Source organism: Acomys minous (genome assembly GCF_964271855.1).
Source record: "Acomys minous genome assembly, chromosome: 6".
In the NCBI taxonomy this organism is placed as follows: domain Eukaryota; kingdom Metazoa; phylum Chordata; class Mammalia; order Rodentia; family Muridae; genus Acomys; species Acomys minous.
In genome coordinates, this window is record NC_140487.1 from 5,064,667 (window position 1) to 5,071,814 (window position 7,148).

Below are 7,148 nucleotides of genomic sequence, written 5' to 3' on the forward strand. Positions count from 1 at the left end.
TGTATGTATGTAGATATCCACATATATTATATGTATATGTATTAGAAAGTTTATATAATCGTATTTCCTTATGACTTTATTTTTCTCCCCCTCTCTCTTTAACAATATATACTTAAGATGTGTCAGGAAAATATATTTTATTCATGAATAATGAATGTAAAAAGTTTTCTCTGGAAACATTTCCATTTCCCCAACGTTCTGTTTGCGTGGGCACGAAAAAATCTCTGAGGCTGGGTACTGTATAATGAGTAGAGACTTATTGGCTTATAGTTCTGAAGATGTCAAGGTTCATTCCCCTCATTCTGTGAGGAAGTGGACAATTGCTCATTCGTTAACATGACGTCATTGGCAATTAGTGTTCCATGACCGCCGTTTGTATCAGGATCTTTTCCATGTACAAGGACTGGCCTGATGAAAGCCATCTGAGGTTTCTACGACTGTGCAACAATGACTTGGCTATGTAAACCTGAACTCAGACGTTCATACATACTTGCTCACAAGAACTCTGGAAACTGCCCATTTCAGCTGAATTCTACAAATGATGTCACTGCCTTGCTTTTCCCATGCCTTAACATACTGACCTTCATTCTGTCTTTGACCCAGATCTCTCAAAGGTTAGGACTATCCTGTTTAGTATAACCAATCAGAGGAACCATTTTTCTACCAATTTCATTAAAAAAATATTCATGTCCTATTTTCCTTCCTTATAAATTTTGTGTGCCCGTGAGTTCATACTGGTGCTGATGGACGGTAATCGGTGTCTCCTTAGCTCTTTTCCATCTCAGCGTTCTTCGTTGGAGATTCTCATGGCAATTCTCAAAGCAATCAGTGTTACAGTGTTGATCTTGGCCTTGTGCCCTAAAAATAGATGACAGCATGATTGAATCATAAAGTAACTCAGAACCACAAAGTATTCCTTGTGTGTACAGGGGCTGGGGGCATGGAGACGGTTATTTCTCAAAGTCTTTTGCCTCAACCATTATGTAATGGTTGGTAGTTTTGTTTGTTTTTCCTTCTGTTTATAAAATGTGGATAGCTTTTTTCAGGCAACAATGCACTTCCTACTTTTTAACATGCTACTGACTTCTAAGCATAGAGAGGAATGTCACCTTCATGTTCCCTTTAACACTTGATTTGGGAAGCAAAGGTCATTTTCTGATTGAAATAGAATCTAAGGAACTTGTAAAAGACTGTAATTGTTTAATGATGAAGAACTACCTGACAATTCATTTGGGAGGAGAAATCTGCCCATGACAGCAGGATGCCATTAAACTTTAAACTCACTGTCTAGCAGTAAACTTTTCTGCAGCAGTTCTGATACTGTTCTACTAAGATCATTGATTTTTAAGGAATTACAAAGCTGGATATGGCTTATGGCCACATGCTGAGGGCACAAGTCACAAGGACAAGTCTGTCCTCTTTGGTGACAGACCTACTGGAGTTATGCTTGAGTGTGTAAATAAATGGTTTATTGATTATGTGTCAACAATATGCAGAAAGACAGATTGACTGACACACCTTCCTTTAAGTGTGATTATTATGGAGTTCCAAGTAGCTGGTTGAATTCTCTTTGTCATTGATTGCATATATGTGCTGTAAATATTATAAGCGCACTGGGATAAATGCTACCTGCTCATTCCTGAGTGGCAAGCCAGAGTGAGGTGGGCCCATATGAATAGTCTTGGTTACAACAATTTAAGGGAAATGGCATCAGTCACTCCTAGATTTGAGCAGGGAAAAAAAGCTATGTGATTCTCCAGTGTTTTCTTCCTTTCCCATTGCCTTGTATTGAGATATCAGTTCCTCCCTTAACCAAGACCCTTGAGTGACTCTGACATGTCCTACTGTGGACATACAACATATTATGGAAACAAACCTATACCACAATGCCAGAATTCATGTTAATGTCACTATCACAGTGTGACCTTGTTTATCTGACTAACATATAATACAATACTTCCTTGCCGGGGCCTACACAGACTGATGCACCAACCATGGGCAGTGCAAGCAGAGGAGCTGCACCCCTGTTCGGGTGTAGCCAATGGACACTCTCCACGTGGGGAAGAGGAGGAGGGCAGCGGGAGACTGCCCCTGACAAGACGTCTGCTGGGATTTCATCACTACACCTTGGCGGAGAGGCCCTGTGGGAACACAGAGGAGGGGAATGCAGACTGTCCTGATGAGACCTGATGGGCTGTGGTCAGACAGTGGGGGAGGAGGACCCCACCTGTCAGAGGCCTGGGGGGGGGGGCGCCTAGAGTGGAAGGGGCATGGGAACAGGAAGAGAAGAGCAAGGGGATTATAATCCAGATGTAAAGTGAATAAATTATAATAATTTTTAAAAAGAAAGTGAAATAGAAAAAAAGAAAGGAAATGTTGATTGTAGCTATATTCTTATGAAATAGAACTTTCCAATTAGAAATTCCAATTAATCGTTGGAATTCAGAATTAATACTTACAAATTCTATTATTAACATTACCATTATTTTCTGATACTCTGGCTGGATTAAAATGTATTTTAAGTCAGTGTGTATATACACATATTTTCCAAATCATTTGTTTTCTTATGTAAATAATTCATAGAAATTAAGAATGATTATACCAAGTCTGAACTGGTCATCTTTTGTAGCCAGACATGAGATTGTTACACTTGGTTGCTGTTGGCTGAGGATGCCCCATGGAGACACCAACCCAGACTGACATTAGGACAGAAGGTCACTTTCTACAAATTGACATAGAGGCCTTGGTGCTGGGGACGACGTCCACTCAGCCCATTGAATGTAGAGAGGTCCAGCTGAAGTGGCCTTGGAGACTTCACCACCACATTCTAGTCTCTTTGGTGAAAGAAGGGACTCTTCAGACCACACAGAAAACCTGGACACCAACCCAGCCACGTGACCACCCGCCTACAATATCCCCTGCCTGCAAGCTGTGCTGGGGCGATGGTGGTACAGAGCATGTCAGAGTAGCCAGATAAGATTTGGTTGAACTTGAGGCCCATGCCATGAGAGGGAAATCATGCCCTATGCTGCCTATATGGCCAGCAACTGGAAACTGGATAGGCCAGAGACCTGGGGTAGAACCAATCAAATGACTTCTAATGATATTCTGTTATACTCATAACCTTGTCCAGTCGTTACCAGAGAGGCTTCCTTTGCCAGAAGATGGGAGCAGGTGCAGAGAGACCGAGTCTAAGTTGGAGGGTTCTATCAGGCCTTTTCCCTCAGAGATGGCAGAACACCATGGAGAATAGAGAGGGAAGATGTAGGAGTCAGGAGGGATGGAGGACATCAGAGAACATGGTGGCCCACTGACCCAACTAAGCGGGGCTCACATGTCCTCACAGAGACTGAAGCGGCAAGCATGGGGCCTGCATGGGTCTGCACCGGGCTCTCTGTGTATGTTATGCCTGCTGACTTGGTGTTTCTGTGGGACTCCTAAGAGTGGGAGCAGGTGTGTCTATGACACTTGGATGCTTTTGGGACTCTTTTACTTTTATTGGCTTGCCTTGTCCAGCCTTGGTAAGAAGAACTTTACTTAGTTGTGTTGTATTTTGTTTTGTCTTGTTTGGCTGTTGCCTCTAGGAGACCTGTTCTTTTCTGATGAGTAAACAGAGGGGGGGGGGAGTGTTTCTGTGGGGCAAGGAGAGGAAAGGGGGAGCTAAGAGTAGTAGAGGGAGGAGAAACAGAGGTTGGGATTACTTTATGAGAGAAGAATCTATAGTCAATGAAAAGGAAAGAAACTAAGAAATTAGGAGAAAGATAGTTTACAGTAGGATGAGCTTCTTGCATGGTACATTCAAATACAGCCCAGCTTTTGTCAGCTCTTCTAGTGCACACAGAAGGAAGCAATGATGGTTGCATAACTTTGGATCCAGAAATACAATAGAGCTGTTGTGAATTGTACTTATGTGCCTAATCGGGTTCTTCTACTTCCTTTCCTGACAAGGATGAAATATGGAGCTAGGCAGCATTTCTTTAGTTTCTGACTAGCAATCTTACCTACATTTCAGGGAAAGGAGAATTTTAAAAAACTACATTTCACTCATATATTTAAAAAAAACACTTTGTATTTTAAATACTCTAACATCAACAGGGCCAAATCTCAGCCTTTGGCACAGACCGAGCAATGCCTTCTGCAAATTTCAGGTGCGAAGGGATTGGTCTGTCTTCCTGCTTGGAGCAAGGCCCAATCTTCAGTCTCACCAGTTTGTTCTGTTGAGCAAACCATGGAATCTACTATCGATGGCCTCAACAGAAAATGCCCTTGTATGCATTTAACTCAAGAATTCGGTGCTATTTAATTACCCAAAGTTACCTAACTAAGTGGATACAAAAATAGATTAATAGATCCTGAATTTAGATAAAAACAACACTGGTGAAATGTTATTTTCTAAATGGGCAACTGGTATGAGGCTGCCAGTTGCACAATATTATCAACAAATGAAGTATTTTTTCTTATTAAAGACAGAACCTTTTCTCATATACTCTAACCCGAATACAGTTTTCCTTTCCTCTACTGCTCCCAGTCTCTCCCCACCTCCTCTCCCATCCACATCCACCCTCTGTCTAGCTCTCATTAGAAAATAACAGGCTTCTAGGAGATAACAACAAAACATAACAAAATAAAGTATAATAAGATAACAGGGAAGCCATCAAATCGAAATTGGACAAGACAACAGAAAAAGAAAAGAGCTTCAAGAGAAGCCACGAGAAGCAGGGACCCACTCGTTTGCACATTCAGGAATCCGCTTAGTACTAAACTGAAAGCTGTAGCGTCTCTGCAGGAAAACTGGTGCAGACCCATGTAGGCCTTGTGCATAATGTCGCAGTTTCTGTGAGTTCATATGAGTTTGCTCAGTTGAAAAAATAAAGTATTCAAAGTGTGTGTGTGTGTGTGTGTGTGTGTGTGTGTGTGCATGTATGTGTGTATGGGTATATGTGTGTGTGTGCATCCGCATATGTATATGTATGTGTGTGTATATGTTTGTGTGCATACGTATGTGTGTGTATGTATGCATGTATGTGTGTGCATGTGTGTGTATACGTTTGTGTGCATGCATATGTGTGTATGTATGCGTGTATGTGTGTGCATGTGTGTGTATATGTTTGTGTGCCTGCGTATGTGTGTGTATGTATGCATGTATGTGTGTGCATGTGTGTGTGTGTGTGTGTGTGTGTGTGTGTGTACTTATGCTGGTGCATATTTGTGCAGGTGAATGTGAGGGCCTGAGGTCAACTTTATGTGTGACTCCTCAGGTATTGTCTCCTTGTTGTTTTGTTGTTGTTTTGTTGTTGGGGTTTTTCCTTTGGGTTGGCTGTTTTTAGGCAGGGTCTCACTGTGTAGCCCTGGCTGATCTAGAACTCACTATGTAGACCAGGAGACCCCTAAACTCATAGTCATCCACCTGCCTCTGCCTCTGAGTACTAAGATTGTTTTCTACCACTCAACCTGTTTTTGTTTGTTTTAATTTGTTTGTCTTTCTTAAAACTTGGTCTCTCAGTTGCCAGGGCTTCAGTGCTCAAGCTGAGCTAGCTGGCCAGTGAGCCCGGGGATCCTCTGTCTCCACATTTCAGATCTGGAATAGTGCGTATGCACTGCTGCCCACGAGTTTTTTGGTGGATGCACCTTTGTCATCTTTACTTCCCACGTTCTGTTTTTTCTCATTACTATCTTTGCACTAAAACCTCACCATTAGGGACCCTTGTTCCTTCTGGTTCAGATCAAATAGCAAGCACTTCACTGAATAAAGCATTTCCCAACCAGAAGCATAATGCCTATGCTAGATGTGTATTCCGAACCTGAGCTGTCAATACAGAAGATGTCTTACGGTCCCTGCCAGCAGGTAGTGAGCCACTAAAAGGTTGAAATCCTTTTCTTCACAAGAGAGCCTGAGGACTCCTGCTCCCCGCTTCGTGGTACACCCGGAAGAGCTTGCTCACGGCATGCTTGCACTGCCTGGCAGAGCTGGGGTTGTGCATTAGAGAGAAAGCCAGAGCAGATTTTGTTGACTTTTAAGAGGAATTAGAGGCTATTTTTAGACTTCCCCTTCATACACTCACCTCTCATGACGGAGGCTGCCAGCAGAGTATCCACTCCCCAGCGGGGCTCCAGAGGCTGACTCTTCTCAACACTCTGAACACGTGTTAAAGGCTTTTTACCCTGAAGTGGTACAATGGTCCATGTAACCAATGGTGTAGCTGCGACCGTCCTTGTCAGTGGAATGCCTAAAACTTACAGCCACTGCTTCAAGTCAGATCTCCAAAGAGTTGTTTCCTGCCCAGACTTCAAGTCTAACCTCGGCCTCCCTGTTCTTCCAGAATCCCGAAACATTGCACCACCATGACGCATTTTCATATTCAGACAGCTTTAGAGGCACTTGGCAATTCACTATTTTTTTTTGTGAAATTGATCTGCAGCTATTAAACTAAACTATTTTTATCTCTTAAAAACAAAACAAAACAAAATCCAGCCAGATTGTGATTAAAATGGTACCATTTCTTCAATGTTTTATCTATTTTGCTTGCTGCTGTTCAGAATTGCATATCACTCCTTTGGACACACCCAACCACCCCTATGTCTGCCATCAGCACCATTTTGTTCTAATAATGACATCTTTGTGATGTTTTGTATATAGAGCACTTAAAATATTTTTCAATTAAAATTGATTAATTGTGTGTTTCTATGCCCTTTTAAGGCTGTATTTTGGTTAGTCTTGGTTGTTAACTTGATTGAATGTGGAATCAACTAGAGGCAAGCCTCTGGACAACTCTGGATTTCCTTATTGGAGGCCTTCCCTGACAGAGTGAGTGGGCCTTCTGCAGCTGCCACAGACATAAAGATGCTCCAAAAGGAAAGCTTCCGGGTTTTTGTCAGCTTGCCTTCACCCCTTGATGACCAGCACATCTAATCTATTGCTGCCAATGCCGACTGTTCACTGACATTGGATGCTGGTTTCCTCAGCCTTTCAACATCCCCCAGTGTGAGCTGAAGACTAGGAGCCTCTAGAATCATCATGCCTTCAGTGCCTACTGGAGTTACAGAAGCTCACAGCCTTATGGGATGGCAAAGTATTTTTTTTCTCAGCCTCTGTGGTATGAAAACAGTCATTATTGGACTACCCAACCTGTATCATGCAGCCCGATCTA